This window comes from Manis javanica, chromosome 1, assembly GCF_040802235.1.
Source record: "Manis javanica isolate MJ-LG chromosome 1, MJ_LKY, whole genome shotgun sequence".
NCBI lineage: Eukaryota > Metazoa > Chordata > Mammalia > Pholidota > Manidae > Manis > Manis javanica.
In genome coordinates, this window is record NC_133156.1 from 14,518,209 (window position 1) to 14,540,953 (window position 22,745).

Below are 22,745 nucleotides of genomic sequence, written 5' to 3' on the forward strand. Positions count from 1 at the left end.
GCACGAAGGGCCCGCGGCCGGCAGAGGGCGCTGCGGCGCGTCGGCGGTGGGGCCGCGGTCCGCGGGGCCGGGAGGAGGCGCCCGGGGCCAGGCGTGTGCGTCTCGGGGCGGCCGGGGGAGACGCGCGCCGCTCTCCTGCCCGCCGCCCGGCGCTGTCGCGGCGGACCGCACCTCGGAGCCAGGCGCGCGGGCTGCGCGGCGCGCCCCGAGCCTCGGGCTTCGCCGCCGCCCGCCCCGAGGCTCGTCTTTGTCCGGGCGAGGCGGCGGGGCCGCGGCGGCCGCCCAGCCGGGCCAGGGGGCGCCTCGGCGTGCTGTCGGCGGCGCCCGGCCGCGTGCACCGGCCGCCCCCGCGCGCTCGGAGCGGCGGCGGCGGCGGCCTGGGCGGTGCCTGCGCGAGGTGAGTGCGGGCGGCGTGGGCGGGCGTGGGCGGCGGCGCCTGCGGGCGGGCGCAGGGTGCCCGGGCGGCCCCGGCTCGCCCACCCGCGCCGCCTCGGTCGGCTTCTGCGGGCAAGTTTGCCGGGCCCCCGGCTGGCGGGCATCCTCGGCCGGCCCGCAGAGCCCAGACCCGTCGGCACACAGAAAACTCGAGCTGAAGGAGGAGGAGGGGAAGCGTGCCCGAGCTGGTCCGGGATGACAGTCTCGCTAAGGGCAGTGGGGGCCTCCTGGACACCTCTCTTGGCCCTTTCCCAGCCAGGTGAGCGAACCCTCCAGTGCAGAGCCCAGCCGAGCCGGCCTGGGCGCCCCGCCTGCCTTTTGGAGCCCGCCGGGAGGCAGGTGCACGGAGTTAGGGGGAGATTGCTGCGGGGACTCGGGGCAGCGCAGGGCTTGGCTTCCCCGTCATCGTTGCGCTTACTTTCCTTCCACATCACCTGCGTGCGCGGAGGTGTTGCAGCCCACTTGGCACCTTCGGGGGCTGCCTGGTTAAACATCCTCTCTTTTACAGGGGATGGTAGGTTAGTTAAACCTCGTCGCTCCCTTCCCCCATCTGCCTACCCCCCCACCCCCGGCTTTGATTTGTTCTGTGTCTTCGTCTTAATTTAGTGTGAATGTGTGATTTCCTTTGAGCTTTATAATGGTTAAGCAGTGAAGCGGCTTGCTACATCCATTTTTTTTTTCATTCTGAGACTGTGCACAGAAGGAATTTCAGGCACACAAATGATGTTACTACCATTCTATTTTAAATACAAACACGGAAAGAAGTACTTTTGGCAGGATACCAAAGGCGCCTGTACTCTCTGTTATGTAAGTGGCGTTAAAAAATATTTGCTCATCGGTGAAGTTATAAAAGTGATTACCAGAGCATCTAAGAAGAGAGGTTGAAGATAAGTCAGGACCGTAATTTCTGCTTTCATCCAAACTTTACTGGGAGATAAGCATGGTCTTAGCTTGAAATGCCCTTAAGATAATACAGGGCCCTGTTTTCTGCCCTCATTAGGTAGAATCGCAAAACATGGGCAAATAGGTTTTGTAAAGGCTATTAAGGAACTTGGTAAAAATTCTTCGACTATTGGTAGTAATAAAAAAGGCCCCGCAGATATCCTTTATGGCTTTCAAATTATTGAATGATTTTATTTTTATATCTGATGGAAATTTAATAATTATGAGCTGCCAGTTATTAAAGATCTATGCCCCACCCCCGTCTGCCCCCCCATCCCTCCATAAAACGTCTGTCCATATTTATGTTTTTTTTTTCCAGGTGAGAAGATGACAAAGTAGAAAGCATCAGAAATATTTATGTCTAGGCACCCCCTTTTGTGCCTCCCACCCCAATATTCTAATTGGTTTTGGGTGATGCTGTGGCATTTGTAATGTAGAAGCTCCCTAGGTAATTCCAATGTGCAGCTAGGAGTGAGGCTCACTGGGCAGCACTGTTTCTTTTAATTTGTTACTTTGTAGCTCAAGGTGTGGCTGCAGTGGTTTAAGGTGACTAAAAAAAATAGGTGGTTAGAAATATGGGGAGAGAAAAATGGTATTGGAAAGGAGATGTGTTGAAGAATTATAGAATGCACACTTCTGCATTTTGTCTAAAACATCTCTCTTGATTTTTTTGAATCTGCAAAGAACAGTTGATACTTGTCAGGGACCCGTAATTCCATGTAGCATCTGTAGAGGCATCCCAAGTGGGACATTTCTTTTGTGCATAGGTAACAGGGAAGCTAAGTAGTAGCATCAGAATATTCTTTTATGTTTGCAGGGAAAGGTAATCAAGTCTCACAAAAGATTATTTGTCCCATCAAATTAAAAACTTATGTTCATATGAACTAGTAAATAAAGTGCAAAGAGCTTCTATTGTTTTTAAGGTCAGAAATAAACCTGGCTGCTGAATCAGTATCTTCTGTCTACTTTATGTAATTTCAAATATCCAAATCTGGGAGCAGGTCTTTTGGGTGGTTTATGAAGGCTTATGTAAGAACTACCACTATGGTTTTTGTTCTCCATTTAACTCCCTGTTTTGGCTATTACATAATTGACACAGTACTAGATTGTTAACGCCAAAATAGGGGAAGGATGCATAAGCCCGGCCCACCACATGCACTTTGATAATGAATTGCTGCTGCCAAATTAGAGGGAACAGCAGGGATGGAGGTTTGTGAAAGAGAGATAAGAATAGCATCTAGAGGATTGATGTAATAATGTAAGACTGTTATGCTTAGTGGTTTTCTAGAGATTTTAATGCTGTGGTATAAACCTTTCAAGTCTTTTATATCCCCCAGCAGAGGTGCATTGACTGGAAAGCTAATGAATCTTAAACTGCATAGCCCCTCACTCAGGCTTCTTCCAAGCCCCTGGGAAGGCCACGAGCTACGTGTTCACATGGTCATACCTAAGTTTGTATTTGTAATTTCGGATTCTTTTTCAATAAGGAGGACACTCTCTCCATCCCTCTTACCTTCCATATATAAACATAAAGCTGCACAGACCCTGATTCTGCCTTCTCTCCAAATTATATTCAAACGCCAACTTGTAAAAATGCATTTTCTTATTTTAATGGGTGTAGTCTTATGAAAAGATAAAAAAAAAATCTGGGCAATATTGTAGCTGACCTGCTGAGAAATGCAAATTGCTGTAACCGAGGGCGGTGTGGAGCTAATGAAATCAGGTGGATACCTGCAAAACCAACTCTTTGCCTTGTGATTTCGCAGGAACAGGACTTTTTTGGTTCTTCTGCATGTGAGCTGGAGGCGGAGAAAAACTGAGCCGGGGGGCGGGAAGGGAGGAAAGTGGGTTAATGCTTTTCCACATTTCAGAGGCAGGCTGCCAAGGGGAAAGGAAGAGAACATTAACTACTAAAAGGTGCTTCATTAGTAAAAAGTTAACAGGAACGGAGTGTCAGCTCCATAGGGGATCTTTCTGTGAACTCCTTAGGATCTGTCTCCCACACGGATTTTAGACGGCAAATGCAGGCCTGGAAGATGACCTGCAGGAACACATGCAGGTTGGGAAAGACTAGGATGGGCCATCAACTTGTTCTTATTAGCCATTTTGAGGAGTAATTGGGAGTCTTATGTCCACCACAGGAATGCTTGGAAGGAGCGGAGGGTTTTCCCTTTTTCTCTGAATTGATTTTTACATCATATCTGAATGTGGCTGTCTTCAGATTTTATCAACTTCACCTTTTTCCCACCGGGCTCATATCCCTTCCACCCACCCACCCACCCACAGAGACGCTCTCCTTGACCAAAGTAGTCCGGCTCGCGTGCTTTTTCTTCCTGACTGGGCTTCAACCTTGGCCTAAAAGAGCTGCAACTTTCAGCTGTTCCCCACCTTCTGCACTAAGGGACTTGAAAACTCTCCCCTGGCTTCTGGCAGCCTAAGGCCATGTCCCCTGGATGACCCAGGGCCCCTTGAGTTCCTGTTTGGAAAAGCTTAAGGCTGCTAACACCTGATGATAGGACCCTGACTTCCCTTTTATTAAACATTTATTAGAAAAACTTACGATTAAAATCCTTTTCCGCCTTTTAAAATCTGTGTGTCCTGTATTTCCTACCACCTAGGAGTGTCTCTGTCAAGGACCTGAAAGCCATTCCTTTGAGATGTCATCCTTAGGAAGGATAAGGCCGCTGCCTCCCAGTCTCTGCAGGAGGGTAGGAGCGTGACTTTGACAAGTACCCGATAGCGGATGGGTGGCCTGATCACACTGACATTGGCCAACCACCCTGCCCGCTTTCAGTTTTCCACTTCCTTGACCGTGCGTGAGCTCTGCTTGTTCCTCTCTTTATTCCCTCATTCTTCCTTTAAAATGCCATCCCCTCTGCGCGGGCTGAAGTTGAGCTCAGTCCTCGGCTGAAGCCTCTTTCCCTTCTTGTAGTATATACTGAATAAAACCTATCTTTACTGTCTTCAAATAGCGTCCAGCTTTTTCTTTAGCAACATCCAGCACATGCTTTTGAGCGTCTGTATGTACCAGGTGCTGTTTGCAGACACTAGGTATCCACAGGGCAGTCAAACAATGAGACAAGAATGGTGCCTCGGAGGAACCTACAATGTAGTGGATAAACGTAAGTAAAATGTTTACTAAATCAGCCAGGGATGGTGCCATAGAGAAAAGTAAATCAGAGGAGTGCGCGGCGAATACTTGCTGTGTCAAGTAGGATGGTCAGGGAAGGCCTCCCTGCGGGGGGATGTTGAGCAGAGCCCTAAAGGAGATGGAAGCATGAGGCACGTGGATGTCCAGGGAAGAGCACTTTGCTCACTGGGGGGCGGCCCGTTCAGGACCCTCAGACCCCAGCTCCACTCACTCTCAGGCGGGGCTCTAGGGAGGTCTGTTGTGCAGGTAGTTGTGGGGCATTCTCATGCTGCTGGCCAGTGCCCCCCACAACAGCAGCCCCCCTCTATAATTCTTTTGCGGCGGCTTCTTGTGTCCCCCCTTGGGCCTTCCTCTCCAGTGACTTGAGGCTGTGTCTGCAGATGGTGGTGGTGTTCTTGCGACCTTAGGTGGTATGGTGACTTGGGGACAACTGAGCCCTCTCAGGGCATGTGGAATCCAGTCGAGGCCCATACATAGACTAGGAGTCAGGAGGGAGGTCGTGTGTCTTCATTGATGGTTCCCATTGGCTTGATGGGGGCCCGGGGCCAGCAGGAAAGTTCCATTTCAGCCTGGATTCACTTTGGTCCCCCAGGAACAAATAGAACTGCCGTGAATAAAGGGTGTTGTCAGTGGGAAGCACGCTGCTCTTTCTTGCAGAATATTGAAATGTCAAGAACCTAGGGCAACTTCTGAGGGGAAACTGAGCCAGAGAGGAACCTATGGCCTAGAGGCATCTAGGTTTAGTTAGGATTCGAGGAGGGAAATTGCTCGTTGGCTGACAGGGCTCCTGGATACCCAGATGGCTGGCTGGTTACATCTAGTAACCAGAAGACACATGTGTGGACCTGGCAGCAGGCTCTCTGGGGTCCCTCAGTGGAAAAGGTGGAGAAGCCACTGGGGAGGAGCAGCCAGGAATTGCCTGTTGGTAGAAAGGCCTAGCTTTCCAGGATGTAGGGGGGACAGGGGTGTGGGACAAGGCTGGATAGCTCTTTACTTTTCAAGCCGTAAGCCAATAGCCATTTTTAGCCCTCACACTACCAAAGAAGAAATGTTCCATCTAGATGAGGTTCTTTGGATTGTTTGCTGGCTGATAGGAGCACAGTAGCAGCCCCAATGGGCATGTAAGCAGGTGGCATCAGGAAGGTGGCATATGTAAGGCACTGATGTTTGTGCCTTTCTATGTCCCTGTCATTACCTGATGCGGTCTCTCTCTTTGCAGGCTTCTCTCACGTGCCCTCCATGATTGGGAAATGGAGGACCTAAGGTTATTCCTATCTAGGAATATGCTTTAACACTGTAGCATTTGCAAATGGGCCCTCTTCTAATCAGTTATTGCTATATAGTTAATTGGTTATATATGTTATACATGTTGGTTGTATTATACTATCTTAGTCCACTTGGGCTGCTATAACAAAATACCACAGGCTGGGTGGCCTATAAGCAACAGAAATTTATTTTGCACAGTTCTACAGGCTGGAAATCTAGGATCATGGCACCAGCAGATTCAGGGTTTGGTAAGGGCCTGCTTTCTGGTTCCTGGATGGCGCTTTCTTACTGTGTCAGTTGGTGGAAGGTACAAGCAAGCTCTCACAGGCCTCTTTTATAAAGGTGTTGATCCCATTCATGAGGATTTGGCTCTGATGACTTAATCACCTCCCAAAGGCCCCACCTCCTGTTACCATCACCCTTGGGCATTAGGTTTTCAACATCTGAATTTTTTGGGGACACAAACATTCAAACTATAGCAAGTATATAACTAGTAACTGATATATAGAAAGCTGTTGATTTAAGATAGAATTGTATAACCAGGCACTTTTCAAGTTCTTATCAATTCTAACCTTTTTTTTTGGTTAGTTCCCTTGAATTTCTTAGGTGGACAATCATATTACCTGCAGATAATAACTTTTTAGGTTTCTTTTCTGTTTCATATCTTATTAGACTAGGTAGGAGAAGAGACTGTTTGCTCAAATCTGTTGAGTAATATTTAAAAAAAGACTATTGTCTTTAAGACAGAGGTACTTTCTTTGTCCCAGAAAGGACAGGCTGTATGACCCCTGAAGACCTGCCCGTGTGCCTTGCTGCCCTTTCTACACCTACAGACCCATCGATCCAATGGGTTGAGTTCTCTTAGAAAAACAAAACACACACACAGTCCTCAATGGTAAGTCAGCGGTATATGTTATTAGGGCTAAGCCCATATTAATGACAGGTTGACATTGATTTTGGGAATTTTGACTCACCTGCAGAAATGAAAAGTCAACAGTAGCTTCTGTGAAGACTAATAAGGCAAAAAACAATTTTGTTCAGAAATAGGCTAATATTGATACAGTGATTTTAAGTGATTTTCAAAAGCGTAGTGGAAAAAACATGAGGTATGGAGCCATGGATTACAAGAAATGGCAATAAAATAACAGAAGCAACTAATGAACACTTAATAGGGAAGTTAAATTTCCACACTTCACCAGACTTTTACTGCAAAGTACTAATCTAAAAACGTAATATGAACACTATCTCTGTTAAATGACAATATAGGAGAAGTAATCTCAAATCATCCAGAATTAATTGTCTTTGTACTAAGTTATTTGAAATTACTCACTCAAAATAGCTTCTCAAGGCAGGCAGTCTTTCTCTGCACACAAATAATTGTCTTCTCAGGTTGGAAATGTTGCTACGTATTAAGCCAAACACATCTTTGTCTCAAATTCTTACATTTCTATCAGTTTATTTTCCAGGGCAGACAATTTGAAAAGTGAAATAATGCAACAGAATAATTTTGGTTGAAATTGATATTTCTAAGTCTGATACATTTTCTGTTTATTACTGTGGCATAATATCTTAGGCAGTTTGTATGGCACATATGCCAAACATTGCATTTAAATCCTGCAAACTCTAACAAGCATTTCTTTAAAAAAATATCCACATTGTATTAGTGTAACTGCTGATTAGTAATGAGTTTTATACTGAGTTAATATGCCTCTACTAGTAGATTTAAGAAGTTAGTTTAATATGTTTACTTTATTTCCTACCCCCAAACTTCATACTGAAATTTTTTTCTGCTAGATTTCAGGATTATTATTTTGATACCAGCCTAAGATATTTTAATGGAATATAAATGTGAGTTAGAACTCATATCTCAGTTTAGAGAATTTTTAAAAAGCAGAGATGTTGTCTGAAAGTTACCCTTCTCTAGGATGGGGACTAGAGTGAGGCTAGTCAGGTATTTGCCTCAGATGCAAAATGTAAAGGGTACCAAAAAACTGGGCAATAAAAATAATCGATATTTTAATATAGTCTAAAAAATAAAAGTGCAACAAATCCATGATGAACAAAGTATCAACATTTTCAAAAACACAGGGTCAGTATTGTTGTTTTTTCCTTTTTGTGTCAGGCCCCAGCACGGCTTGGCACGGCACTGTTACTGACCATGTCTTAATTTAAAATTTTGATATTTTGTTCACCATGAATTTTTTTGTATTAATTAAACAAAGTCATTTATCTTAGAACTACATCTGGAATGCTGTAGTAAGGATATTCTGTAAATCCTTTCCTCCAAAATAGCAGTGAGACCAAAATTTCACTGAGTGAGGCAAAAATTGTCAAAATAAACTATTTTAGAACTCTGGAATTGAATCAAAGACTTGCAACAATCCAAGGAGCAATTCAAGAAAAAAGACTGAATCTCAGTAAGAGTAGTGAACTTTGTGGCATTTAAGCTTATTCTTATTACCCCTTCCTAGCAACATGGTAGCCTTGAAAACTAAAAGCTAGTGGAGGGAGCAGAGTAGGTTCTGAGCTTTTCAAAAGCCCCTTTCTTCAAAAATTGCCACTAAATGCCCTGTCTCGCAGCTCCCTGAAGAGCACCATTCTCTAAGCTTGGTTTCATTTTACCTGACTTAGAACTCATTCTGTATGAACAGCCTTATGGCATTTGTTGAAAATAATCAGTGGCAGTTGTTTGATATCACAGCTGCCTGAGTGCCACACCAGTTGAGTTTAACAAGAGGTTGGCCAAAAAAAGAGAGGAATACTTGGGTAAAAAGATATCTGTGAAGGATTTTTTGAAAGGCTTTGAAATATTCCTTGGAATCTAGAAGGCCCATGTGTATGTGCAAGCCTGATAATATGCCTGAGAAAAACTTGAGAAGGCCTTAATCTGTCACCTCTAGCTGACATTGAGGATCTATACAAGCAGGAAGAAAGGGCTAGGGTAGAGTTGTGAACTGCCCATCAGAGCATAGAAAGCATGTGTCAATGCACACACAGAGGCCATCAGCAAAGGTTGTGAGACATAGGCTCACAGCACTGAAAGAAATTTATGTTTTATCATTAGCTGATCACTAAAACAAACTGAACAGAGACTTAGGAAGCTGCAGAACTAGTTTCAGAAGTGGCGAAACAGGTTTAGGATTAACAAAAACAGCAAAACAAGAAACTTCTGGGGGCAAGTGGAGTCTGATTTCCAGAATTGCCATATTATTTCAAATTGTTTTCAACATACAAATACACAAACAGAGAGGTATGGCCCATACATAGGGGGAGAAAAACAATAAAAAGTGTCCCTGAGAAAGGTATACAGATATTAGACTTATTAGACAAACATTTTAAATCAGTGATTATAAATGTGTCCAAAGTATGAAAGGAACTTGTGTGTAAAGAGTTAGAAAGTATGAGAATGATTTCTCACAAAATAGAGACTATCAGTAAAGAGAGAGAAATTACTAAAAAAGAGAGAACAAAGTAGAAATCCTGGAGTTGAAAAGTACAATAATTGAAATGAAAAAAAAAAGAGAAAAGTCTCAACAGCAGACTTGAACTGGCAGAAGAACAAAATCAGTGAGCTTGAAAGTAGATCAACTGAAAATACACAACTTGATGAACATAATGCCATAAAAATAAAGAAAAATGAGCAAAACCTCAGATCATTCATCATGAGTACCAACACATACATAATGGAAGTCCAAATGGAGACAGGAAAGAGAAAGGGAAAGAAAGAATACTTGAAGAAACAATGGCTATAAACTTGCCAAATTTCATTTAAAATATTAACATGCACATTCAAGAAAGTGCATTCCAAGGGGATACTGAGATTTACATGCAGAGACATAACAGTGAAGCTGTTAAAAGCCAAAACAAAACAGCAAGAGATAAGGGAATCATCATGTAAAGGGACCTTCAATAAGATGAACTGCTAACTTCTCATCAGAAAGCATAGAGACCAGATGTGGGAGGATGATGTATGGTGTAGCCAAAGTGCTGAAAGACTATCCAGTCAAGAATTCTATATGCAGCAAAACTATCCTTCAAAAGAAGAGAAAATTAAGATATCTCAGAACAAAACATAATTTGTCACTAGCAGACCTGCCCTACAAAAAATAGTAAAGGGAATCTTTCAGGTTGTAATAAAAGGACACTGGACATAACTCAAATCCACAGAAGGAATAAAGAGCACCAGTAAAGGTAATTACATAGGTAAATATAAAAGTATAAGCCACTAATAACTAGAACATACACACACACACACACACAGATATATACATACATATCTATCATATATGTGATAAATCAGGGAATTAAAATATCTACTTAACACAAAAGTATGGTGGAATAGAGGAACAGACATAAGATATATAGAAAAGAATTTATAAAATGGCAGATGTAAATTTTATCAGTAATTACATTACTATAAGTGGACTAAACACTCCAATAAAAAGGCAGAGGTTGGCAGAATGAATTAACCAACTATAAGCTCACTACAACAGATATATTCAAACACAAATAGTTTGAAAGGAAAAGGATAGAGTGATATACCATGCAAATAGTAAATTAAAGACAGTTGAGTGGCTATACTAATATTAGATAAATAGATTTTAAGTAAAAAATTATTAGAGATAAAGGTCATTATGTATCGATGGAAGAATCATTACCTCAGAAAGACAATGCATTTGCAAAAATGAGCAACATCACAAAATATAGGAAGCAAAACCTGACAATTGAATGGAGAAATAGAAAATTCACAATAATAGTTGGAGAGTTCAATATCCTATTTTGAATAATAGATTGAAACTAGGCAGAAGATCAACAGGAGTAGATGACTTGAACAACACTACAGACAGGCTAGAACTAATAGACATCCAAGGAACACAACCACAGCAGAATGCACATTATTCTCAGTTGCATATAAAAAATTATTCAGAATAGAATATATTAGACCATAGAATTTATATTAGGTCACAGAACAAGTTTCAATGAATTTGAAAGGATTGAAATCATACAGAGTATGCTTTCTGACCACAGTGGAGAAATAGTAGAAATCAATAGCAGAAGGAAATTCAGAGATTGACAAAATGTGGAAATTAGCATACTCCTAAATGGATCACAAGGGAAATTAGAAAATACTTTTAGGTGAATGAAAACAGAAACATAACATATTAAAACTTATGGAATTCCACTAAATCAGTGCTTTCTTATAAGGAATTTACAGCTGTGAATGCTTACATTAACAAAAGAGGAAAATGATCAACAAAATGAAAAGACAACCTATGGAAAAGGGAGAAATATTTACAAACCATATATCTGATAAGGGGTTAATATCCAATATATATAAAGAACTCAAAACTCAACCAAAAAACCCCCAGATAATCCAGTTTAAAAAATGGGCAAAGGACATGAGAAGACATTTTTCCCAAGAAGATAAACACAATGGCCAACAGTTACATGAAAGGTGCTCAACATCACTATTGTCCGGGAAGTGCAAATCAACACCGCAATGAGATATCACCTCATACCTGTTACAATGGCTAACATGAAAAAAGTGACATAGATGTGGAGAAGGAACCCCAAGTACCACTGGGATTACAAATTTGTACAGCCACTATGGAAAACAGTATGGACATTCCTCAAAAATTTAAAAATGGAACTACCAAATGATTAAGCAATTCCACTTCTGGGAATACATCCAAAGGAAATGAAACACTATATTGAAGAAATATTTGCACCCCATGTTCATAACAGCATCATCTACAATAGCTAAGACATGGAAACAACAAGTTTTTGTGTGTATACAAACAATACGTATATGAAAACACAATGGAATATTATTCAGCCATAAAAAGAAAGGGAATCATGCCATTTGTGAAAACATGGATGGACTTTGAGGGCATTATGCTAAGTGAAGTAAGACAGACAGAAAAAGACAAATACTATATGATCTCATTTATATGGGGAATCTAACACCAGAACCCAAACTCAGAAAAAAAGATCATTTGTGGAGGGTGAGGGGTGAGTGAATTGAATTTTAGGTGGTCAAAATGAACAAATTTCCTGCTATAAGATAAGTATCATGGATGTAATGTACAGCATGATGACTATAATGAACACTGCTGTATGGTACATATGAAAGTTGTTAAGAGTAAATCCTAAGAGTTATTTTCACAAGGAAAAAAACATTTTTTTTATTTTTATATCTTTGAGATGATCGGTGTTAACTAAACCTACTGTGGTAATCATTTCCCCAATAGATGTAAGTCCAGTCATTATGCTGTATATCTTAAGCTTATGCAGTGCCTATGTCAGTTTTATTTAAATAAAATGGGGGGGGGGGAAACAAACCAAAAAGAAAAGAAGAAAGATCGCAAATCAGTCACCTAATCTTTCACCTTAAAAAAGTCATGAAAGAAGAGAAAATAAATCCAGAGCAGGCAGAAGGAAGGAAATTTTTAAAGTATAGAGCAGAATCAAATGAAATAGAGATTAGAAAAACAATAAATAAATGAAGCCTAAATTAGTCTCCTGAAAAAAATCACCCAAATTGACAAACCTTTAGCTGACTGATCAATGGAAAAAGAGAAAAGACTCAATTACTGAAATCAGGAGTGAAAGAGGGAGCATCATGACCCACTTTAGAGAAATAAAAAGGATCAAAAGGGAATATTAAGAAAGTTTTATATCAATAAATTAGGTAATCTAGATGAAATGGGAAAGCACCACCAAATAACTCAAGAAATAGAAACTCTAAAGTGATATATTACAAGAGATTGGATTAGTAATAAAAAAATTTCCCAAAGGGCAAAGGCAAGGTTCAGAAGACTTCACCAGTAAATTCTACCAAACATTTAAAGAAGAATTAGCACAGTCTCTTCCAGAAAATGGAAAATGAGGGAACATATTCCAACTTACTGTTTGAGGCCAGTATTTGACACCAAAATTAGACAAAGAGATCACAAAAAAAGTACAGACCACTCTTCCTTACAAATATAGATACAAAAACCTGCTTCAAAATACTAGCAAACCCAAACCAAAGATACAGAAAGATTTATACACCACAATCAAGTAGGATTTATCTGAGGAATGCAAAATTGGCTTAACATAGGAGAAACAATGTAATATACTACATTAATAGAATAAGGTACAAAGCCACAGAGTCATCTTCAATAGACACAGAAAAAGCACCTGAAAAATCCCAACAGCACTAAATGATAAAAAACACTTAATAAAATTAGGAATAGAAGGAGACCTTTCTCAATCTGATGAAGGTCATTTACAAAAAAGCCCATAACATCATACTTAATGGTGAAAGACTGAATATATTTCCCCTAAGATAAGAAATAATACAAAGATGTTTGATGTCAAATTTATTCAGCATTGCATTAGAGGTGCTAGCCAAGGCAATTAGGTAAGAAAAAGAAAGAAAAGGCACCCAGATTGGAAAGGAAGAGATAAAACTACCTCAATCTGCAGATGACATTATCTTATATATAGAAAATCCTAAGGGCTACATGTACATGAACACAAACTGTTAAAACTAATAAAGAAATTCAGCAGGTTGTAGTGTATACAAGATCAATAAAAATCACTTGTCTCCACTTGCAGTAAACAATTAGAAAATGAAGATTCCATTTACAATAGCATCAAAAACAATCAAAAACTTAGGAATAAATTTAACAAGACAATCACACTTGTATTCTGAAAACCATAAAACATCATCAAATGAAGTTAAAAATAACCTATGTAATTGGAAAGACATCCCTATTTATAGATTGGAAGGGATTATTAATAATTAGAATTATTAATATTAATATAGCAATGCTCCCCAAATTGAGCTACAGATTCAGTGCAATCCTTTGCAAAATTCCAGCTGCCTTTTGGCAGGAATTGACATGCTGATCCTAAAGTGCATATGGAAATGTAAGGGACACAGAATAGCCAAAGCAATCCTGGAAAAGCAAAATGAAGTTGAAGGACTTGCACTTCATGATTTCAAAACTTACTACAAAGCTACAATGATATAAGATGTGGTATTGGCATAAATACAGTCTTACAGAGCAGTGGCGTAGAATTTAGTCTAGAAATAAACCCTTACAGTAATGATCATTGATTTTCAGCAAAGGTGACACGACAATTCAGTGGAAAAAGACAGTCTTAAACGATGCTATAATAACTGGATATTCATATGCAAAAGAATGAAGTTGGTCCCTACTTCACACTATATACAAAAATTAATGCAAAATGGATCATTGTCCTAAATGTAAGAGCTAAAACAAAATCCTCTTAGAAGAAAACACAGGAGTAAATCTTCATAGTCTTGGATTATTCAATTGTTTCTTAGATACGACACCAAAAGAACAAGTGACAAAAGAAAATACAAACTGAGCTTGATAAAAATAAAAAGCGTGTGTGTTATAGAATATCATCAAGAAAAGACCACCCATTGAATGGGAGAACATTTTTGTAAATCATGTATCTAATAAGGGACTTCATTCAAAATACATAAAGAATGGTAACAACTCAGTAATATAAAGACAAGTAATTTGATTAAAAATTGGGCAAAAGACTAAAGTTGACATTTCTTCAAAGAAGTTATACTAATGGCCAGGAAGCATATGAGAAAGTCAACATAGTGAGTTATTAGGAACATAACAAGTCAAAACCACAGTGAGCTGTCACTACACACCCATAAACAGGGCTCACATAAAAAATACAGACAATAACAAGTATTGGTGAAGATGTGGAGACATTGGCGGTGGGACTGTGAAATGGTGCAGCCGCAGCCAATGCAGAATGGTTGCTAATTAGTCAAGTTACAAACATAAGAGTTATGATATGACCCAGAAATTCAGTCCTAAGTATATCCCAAGGGAATTGAAAACTTATATCCACCACAAAAACTTGTATACCAATGTGTATATACTAGCCAAAAACTGGAAAGAATTCCAGTGTCCATTAACTGATGAATGGTTGCACAAAATACGGCATATTTACACAACATCCATAAAAAGGAATGAAATAATGATTCTTCATACAACATGGGTGAGCTTTGAACAAATTTAAGTGAACAAAGCCAGATACAAAAGGCTGCGTCTTGTGTGACTTCATTTATATCAAATATCCATAAAGGGGAAATTCATAGAGATAAAAGAGATGGGTTGTTGTCCCCATCTGGGCCTAGAGAGGATGGTGGAATATCTACCTATGGAGATGGGGTTTCCTTGGGGAGTAATGAGAATGTTCTGGAATGTGATAGTCGCAATGATTAAAATATCTCGTAAATGTGTTAAAATGACCGTGTATGCTTTAAAATGGTGAATTTTATGGAATGTGAATTAAATAGCATCAAGCTGTTATTTATAAAATTATTCATCTTGATTGTGAGTGTTTTGGTTCCCCTTAAATTTTAGGCCTAAGCAAGTGATTTTGCCTCACCCTAATCCTGGCCCTGCTTTTCCCTATCTCAATTCATCAGATAACTGTATTGGAAGATTAGAAATCTTCGGAGTTACATGTGGAGAGCCAACAGTTGACAGGAGAAAAGGAGAACGCCAGCGAGTTGATAGAATTATGAAAGCAATATTCTGAGAGCTTTTCATATAGGAGCAAACTCTCTATGTCCTCCAGGGCAAGGCATTCTTTGATAGCCACGACTCCATCATCACTGGGACAAGTCAGCATCGTCTTCACAGATTTATTAAAAGGAAGAGAAAGGTTACGCTTTATAGATTAATGCTGTCCAATAAAAATATAGTGTGAGCCACATATGTATTTTGAATTTCTAGTAGCCATATTAAAAAGGAAAAAATCCCATTTGATTTAACTGAATATATCCAAAATATTATCAGGTTAAAATGTTGAAATATTTTACGTTTTTTTATACTGAGCCTTCAAAATCTATTCTTTTGGGTTTTAGTTCCAGTAACATTGTGCCTGCCTCACATTCCAGCAATAGTGGTGGTGGGGGGTGGTTGTGCCAGTGTTTACAGCAGTGGTGGGATGGCGTGGGAGTGGTGAATATGGTAGGTCCTAAGGTAGATGGGTTACTAGATACATTCGTAGAAGGAAAGATATCCTTCACTCCATATGGACTTGAACCTGTTTAATTTCCTCCGTGCGGCCTGAAGCTCCCGTACTATGTACGCACTCAGTGAGTGGGCAGTCTGTGCTTTCGCCCCCTGGCATCTTATTTCTGCATATGTACTGCCTGCATCTTGTGCCTCGCTTCCTTTGCCACGATTTCCCTTTAGCCTTCCCATCTTAGAGATGCGCATGCTTACTCTCACTTTTGCCTTTCAGCCCTCAGTTTTTCTCTCTGCCATGCTTATGCTCTTGGAAAAGACTTTTAATGTTGCAAAGAGGAAGCTGAGAGGGAGGTGGCAGTAAATAGAGGCTGGGTGAGGAGAAAGAATTGAAGAGATATACTCAAGTCTTTCCAAGTGCTGGAGGCAATTCATTTATTACCTTTCAGGTGTCATGAGGTTATGTTGGGTTGGAATGGAAACAGTTGAGGCCCAATCCATTGAGGCTACTCAGAAAAATGACATGTACTTAGCAACAGCTAGTTTTCAAGATATGTTTTATAATCACAAGGTTTTCCAATCCTGTCTATTTTCTTTTTGGGAAAAATGATGAAATGATTATTTTTGTAGGTAAACAATGGTTGGCTATCTGCAGTTTTATATGACTCAACCTAATAATAGCAGGCTTTCTGTGATATCTACTGCAGTAGTATTTGGGAGGAAAATTTGTGTTTTTTCTTTACCACCTAAAACTGATCTTTCTGGACAATTTAGAGAGGAAAGTAATGTTTTTATCTTTGATAAAAATTTCTTTTTTAAAAATTTATGTGTAGTTGGTATACAATCTTACATTGGTTTCAAGTATACAACAGTAGTTCAGCAGTTCCCCATAATATTAAATCCTCACCCCCACTAGTGCAGCTACTATCTGTCGATGTAAAAAGATGCTACAGAATCATTTGCTGTATTCTCCATGCTGTACTGCCATCCCTGTGACCAACTTATGTTATGATTGAGAATGAGAGGAAAGTAATTTTTGATTTTTTTTGAACTACAGTCCTATTAAAAGATTTAATTAGTATTGTTATTCTTGTAGGACTCAAACGTTCCTCTGGTTTTTAATTTCTTCTGAATAATTTAAAAAAACCCAGAAAAATAACAGAGTATACATTTGGCACAATTTAAGAACATGAAGATCTACAACTTGGGTGTGATTATTCATCTATCAGAGGTGTTCTTTCCCTGACAAAAGCCAAGTCTTAAGTCCTTAAGATACTTGGTTTATATGGTGTATTTAAGAATCCGTTTTCCGATGATTAACTCCTTGAGAGATTAAAATAGAAAATTGAAGTCTTGTAATTCATGGAGGATTCATCTGAAAATAAGTATCTCTAAAATCCTAGTGACAGCCCGTGGTCAAATGGTGAGCTGATGGAACAACTTCAGTTATGAAGAGCGTGAGTTACGATCACTGCATAGATTCCAGAATCCTGAACTCACTTTATATTTCAGGGAGAAGTAATTCAATGAAGTTACTGTTTATACTTTTCGGAGTGTTTCTCCTTTTCTTAAATTTTCCTATGTCCTTTTTAAGGTTTCTGCACTTGGACTGTCAACTAGGGCAAATTGTCACCAATGGCAGTAAAACTTGTTTTCTGGGGGTCCAGGTAAGTTTCTATCAATTTCCAGTGGATTCATTATTCCATTTGACTTGCGGCTGTAATTACCTTTTATATGTTGTGGAACACTTGTCAGTACTCAGAGGAAATAGCTGATGATAATTTTTTGGTAAATATTATTAATGAGACAAGTCAATTAAAATGAATTCTCATTAAGCTTAATTTAAATTTTTTAAATGTGAGGGATATGTTCAGACATTGACTAAAACACGTCTTGCTAATAATACATGTTTTGCTAATGATAAATTTGTGGAATGTGTCTATAATGGGCATCTCCTTCCTAGTAGTAATTAATCTTCTACTGTGACAAAAGGTTATTGTGTCATTGTTAACGTATGTTTAGTAATATCCACTGACAGAAATAGGACAAGACGATGTAGCAGTATTTACGGGCCTGCTGTGAGTAGACGATGGGCTTGAGAACTAAAGTTATTGAGAGGAAAAGACCAGATTGGGGTGGGGGAAGTTAATGCCGTGCAAACAGTTGTTAAACTAAGAGCAGAAGCTTTAGTGAACAGCCAAGACCACAGAAAGTTTAAAATGTTTGAGAGAAGCTCTTCTGAGTGTTGCCACTAGCCCATATGGCATTTTGTGCAAATGAGACAGACATCTCTTCCACAGACATTTTACTTCCATCTGATGGAAAATTGTCCAACTCTACTGATTTTTAGGACCAAACACTTCCTGCCTTTTGCTGGAAAACTGTAAAATAAATAATCGAATCACCCATCTTCAAACCATCAAAGTTGTAATAACATTATAAACAATTTTTGAACTGGTGGAGATGCTAATGATGTGATTGGCGCCCCCTTAAATGTGGTGGCCTTGCATAGGGCGCAACAACAACTGCCCAGCGCTGGCTTTGCTTTGTTGGGATTCAACTCCGGACAGATGCTAAGGAAGGGTGGCTTTTCATTAAGTTCTGGGTAGAGGGTAGAAGCGGAGGACAGGAGCAGTAGTTTGGGGGGTGGCTTTGATTGGACACTTATGTTGCAGGAATGAAACTTATCAGAGGGAGAGTAGCTTCTGTAGGTTGGAAGCTGGAAGGAGGTATCTTGAACTTTCTAGGGGTAAAGCTAGGAGGGGAAAACCTAAACCATGTTTTAAACTAAATTTTAAACCTGCCTGCAATTTAGTGATACGGAGTGTGTACTTTCAAATTCCCAGCACCACTAATATAGGTTTTATTCTGTAGGTCCCCACCTTTGTGATGTTCCTGTTCTCAAAGACTATTTAAGCTTGAGGCTCTTTTTCCCCTAGTAAAAAGGAGTTGCTTTCAAAATGGTGAGTGTGTTTGAAGTGGATGGCTCCTTCCTACTTAGGAATTTTTGTAATCAGTCTACTGATGAAAAAAAAAAGCTGTTATGTTGATGTTAATGGATAGATATTGATTGGTAAATAAAGGTAAGGGGGATGAAGCAAGATTGTGTGGCCAGAAACAGGGCTGAGGTTGAGAATGTGACTGATGACTGATGAACAATGTGTTATTAAGAAGAAAAAGAACAAATATGGGAAAAAACTTAATGCAGTGCTGATAGGTGGTGGTGGTGATGGTACATGGGGTTCTGGGTGGAGGTGGTGGTGGTCACGTAGCTGGGATCCTGGGTGGAGGTGGTGGTCATGTAGCTGGGGTCCTGGGTGGAGGTGGTGGTGGTCTTGTAGCTGGGGTCCTGGGTGGAGGTGGTGGTGGTCATGTAGCTGGGGTCCTGGGTGGAGGTGGTGGTGGTCTTGTAGCTGGGGTCCTGGGTGGAGGTGGTGGTGGTCATGTAGCTGGGGTCCTGGGTGGAGGTGGTGGTGGTCATGTAGCTGGGGTCCTGGGTGGAGGTGGTGGTGGTCATGTAGCTGGGGTCCTGGGTGGAGGTGGTCGTGGTCACGTAGCTGGGGTCCTGCGTGGAGGTGGTGGTGGTCTTGTAGCTGGGGTCCTGGGTGGAGGTGGTGGTCATGTAGCTGGGGTCCTGGGTGGAGGTGGTCATGGTCACGTAGCTGGGGTTCTGGGTGGAGGTGGTGGTCATGTAGCTGGGGTCCTGGGTGTAGGTGGTGGTGGTCACGTAGCTGGAGTCCTGGGTGAAGGTGGTGGTCACGTAGCTGGGGTCCTGGGTGGAGGTGGTGGTCATGTAGCTGGGGTCCTGGGTGGAGGCGGTGGTCACGTAGCTGGGGTCCTGGGTGGAGGTGGTGGTGGTCACGTAGCTGGGATCCTGGGTGGAGGTGGTGGTCATGTAGCTGGGGTCCTGGGTGGAGGTGGTGGTGGTCACGTAGCTGGGGTCCTGGGTGGAGGTGGTGGTGGTCATGTAGCTGGGGTCCTGGGTGGAGGTGGTGGTGGTCACGTAGCTGGGGTCCTGGGTGGAGGTGGTGGTCATGTAGCTGGGGTCCTGGGTGGAGGTGGTGGTGGTCTTGTAGCTGGGGTCCTGGGTGGAGGTGGTGGTCATGTAACTGGGGTCCTGGGTGGAGGTCACGTAGCTGGGGTCCTGGGTGGAGGTGGTGGTGGGCCATGTAGCTGGGGTCCTGGGTGGAGGTGGTGGTGGTCATGTAGCTGGGGTCCTGGGTGGAGGTGGTGGTGGTCACGTAGCTGGGGTCCTGGGTGCAGGTGGTGGTCACGTAGCTGGGGTCCCGGGTGGAGGTGGTGGTGGATCATGTAGCTGGGGTCCTGGGTACAGGTGGTGGTGGTCTTGGCGCTGGGGTTCTGGGTAGAGGTGGTGGTGGCAGTAGGGGTGGTCAAGATGGTGGTGGCAGCTGGGTTACGGTGGTGGATGGTGACATATGAAGGGAGGAAATGGGAGATGTAAGGCCATAGACACAGAATATATGCTTTCGCTTCCTTGAGTGCTGACAACAGAATGGATCTGAGGAAAATTCAAGGGACTCCCCTGTGGAACGTAAACTGGTTTTCTTATTGTTTCCTTTATCCATCCCTTAATTCCTGAAGGACACTGCCCCATTTTAAGGTTAACAATAAATAGGCCTTAGAGAAGAGAGTAGTTTAAATTCCAGGGAATGTTGATGTTTATTTCCCACAACCCTGCTCACAGCCTGTATTTCTTCCCTGTGTGTGTATGTTGGGGGTGGGGTAGGGGGTCTGATACTCAGAGTGACTTAGGGGAAAAGACCCTGGTGCTATTTACATCTGAAGCCTTTCTCCCCAGCCATTGCCATACATACGTGATCTATGTTTTGAAGAAAGAAATGATGTGGATTTTCTTTTTAAAGGGCGGAGGGGCCAGAAGGAAGAGGGGAGAGAGGATGAAGGAGGCTTACATGAATCATTTTCATCCCTGGATAACTGGTTAGCTGCCTGTTTCATTTTGTGGATATTATGTCAGAGTTTTTTCTCTTTGCGTTTGGAAAACCAAGGGAAGAGTGAGAATCTGTGACATTTTGGGTCTGTATTTGGCATCTAATATGATACTGATTTAAGTAATTTTGTGGTCCATTTTTCCTTACCTAGAAGTAGGGAGAATGCTATTTGCTGTTAGAAAATGCCCAAGAAATATTTGTAAAAACACTAGCTTAATGAATGGTAAAATGAAACAGTGATATATTTAATGATCTAGCATTCTCATTGTCATTAATCTTCATCATTTTTAAATTCAAGTTTTTTATTCCTGTATGATCCAAATAATTGTCTTGAGTATTTTTAATGAGACCCTTTAGGTTAGTTACGTAAAGACGTATGTACCCTGCAGCAAGAGAGATTTAGATGTAGAGTAGCCTTGTAAAAAGGGGAGTTAGTGGCTTACCGTATGATGGAGGTTGTGAAGTCACAGTGTCATGTACTTACCAGAAAGGAATGACTCTGTGGTGTTTGAATGCCGACACTATCTACCATATAGTGAGTGCTGGGCAGGGATAAGCTCCTTTGCTTCCGGAACGCCTTTGAGGTAGGTACTGCCCTCCCCCTCATTTTATGGCTCTCACACGGGGAGGGTGCAGGGTGGCATGGGGGCTTGTAACCAGCCATGCCCCTGACCACTAGGCTTCACTGTCTCCTTGGACACTGGACTCAGTCCAAACCTAAAGTCTTTCTCATTTCTCAAATTCTGTGTATTTCCAACTAGCCTGTCTCATCCCGGCGACTATGACACTTGATAGCTTCATAGACAGGACTGCTTTAAAACTGAGTAGATAATTCTGTCATTAGAGGGCACCAACTGAACAAGGCCAGAGGAATCCCAGAAATAAATTTGCACCGCATAATGAGATGTGAGGCAACTGTTGGTCACAATTTGTTTCCCAGAGACTTGAGAGATTTTTAAAGACCACGTCTTCTTCCACCAAAGAAGGTCCTGTGATTCTGAAATACCTAAATGTCAAATAAGACCGAAATAGCCTCAGATTCTGAATGTGTGAAGATGCTCAGCAGTGTGTGTACCTTATTTTCTGCTTTAAAATTATCCTCAGGAATTGATTAGAAGCACCAGGGTCTCAGAGTCCATTGTTTCAAGGAAGGTGAGGTTAATCTTCTCCCAAAGCCACCTTTTCCTTAGACGGAAAACAGAAGAAGGGGCCAAACACATTTTAATATTTAAATCCATAGATCCAGAGCCCAGAATTTTAGGAAATTTCAGTTGTTGGGGGCTGAGGGAGGGAGAGGAAATGAATGTCACAGAGGCAATTCCGTTAAGATGACAGAAGCCACATAAGCTTTGTTGTATGTTTTTAAATGGCGCGTAAGATTGTGCAGTTTTCCGTGCACTGTCCTCATACTGTTGGATACATACTGTTATCTAGCCTCTCTAGCTAGGAATTAAGCCTGTGTTTTGTTGGATGTGAGGCGAGATTTTATTAAACTAGGTTGTTGGGGCACACACACAGGAGCCTGCATCACACGGGCACCGTGTCCCCCTTGGTAATTACATGGGTACGCTCGCCAGTAGGCAAACGAAATGGTTTCACTCCTCCTATTAGAAGCAGGTAGCAGGGAACTGCACTATTTGAACAGGCGGCCAGTTAATGATGAATTACAACGGGACTCGTGGAAGTTCCTGTGATACTCATATTATGTCAAATGAGTTCATTGTGTTTAAAATTATCGCAGAAATTACCGAGGAATTAAAAATGAGTGGGTTGTTTCAAGTGTTTTATGAGTTATTGCTTCGACGTGCACATTTTTAATACAGTGTGGATTGTTTCCCCCGAACTCCCGCCTCCTTTTGGAAACACTGAGGACCTGAGGTGACGTCAGCTGTTTGGAAGTGACTTCCTGGGGCAGAAGCTTGCGACTTTGTGTAGAGAGATCAGCTGGAGATCCATTTCTAG

The 22,745-nt window shown here is 41.5% G+C and overlaps 1 protein-coding gene across 8 annotated transcripts in view; it reads left to right on the forward strand.

Moving 5' to 3' along the window:
• Positions 1-267: 267 nt before the first annotated feature.
• The window catches only part of MTUS2 (microtubule associated scaffold protein 2), a 501,163-nt gene continuing 478,685 nt past the window's right edge, over positions 268-22,745 (forward strand). For 2 of the 8 annotated variants that reach the window (XM_073228715.1, XM_073228711.1), the window contains exons 1-2: positions 422-694; positions 17,408-17,480. The gene's annotated coding sequence lies outside the window, so the exon portion shown is untranslated. Of the gene's footprint in view, positions 398-421; positions 695-17,407; positions 17,481-22,745 lie in introns of those variants that run through there. The other 6 variants (XM_073228689.1, XM_073228693.1, XM_073228701.1 and 3 more) reach the window with 4 other exon arrangements.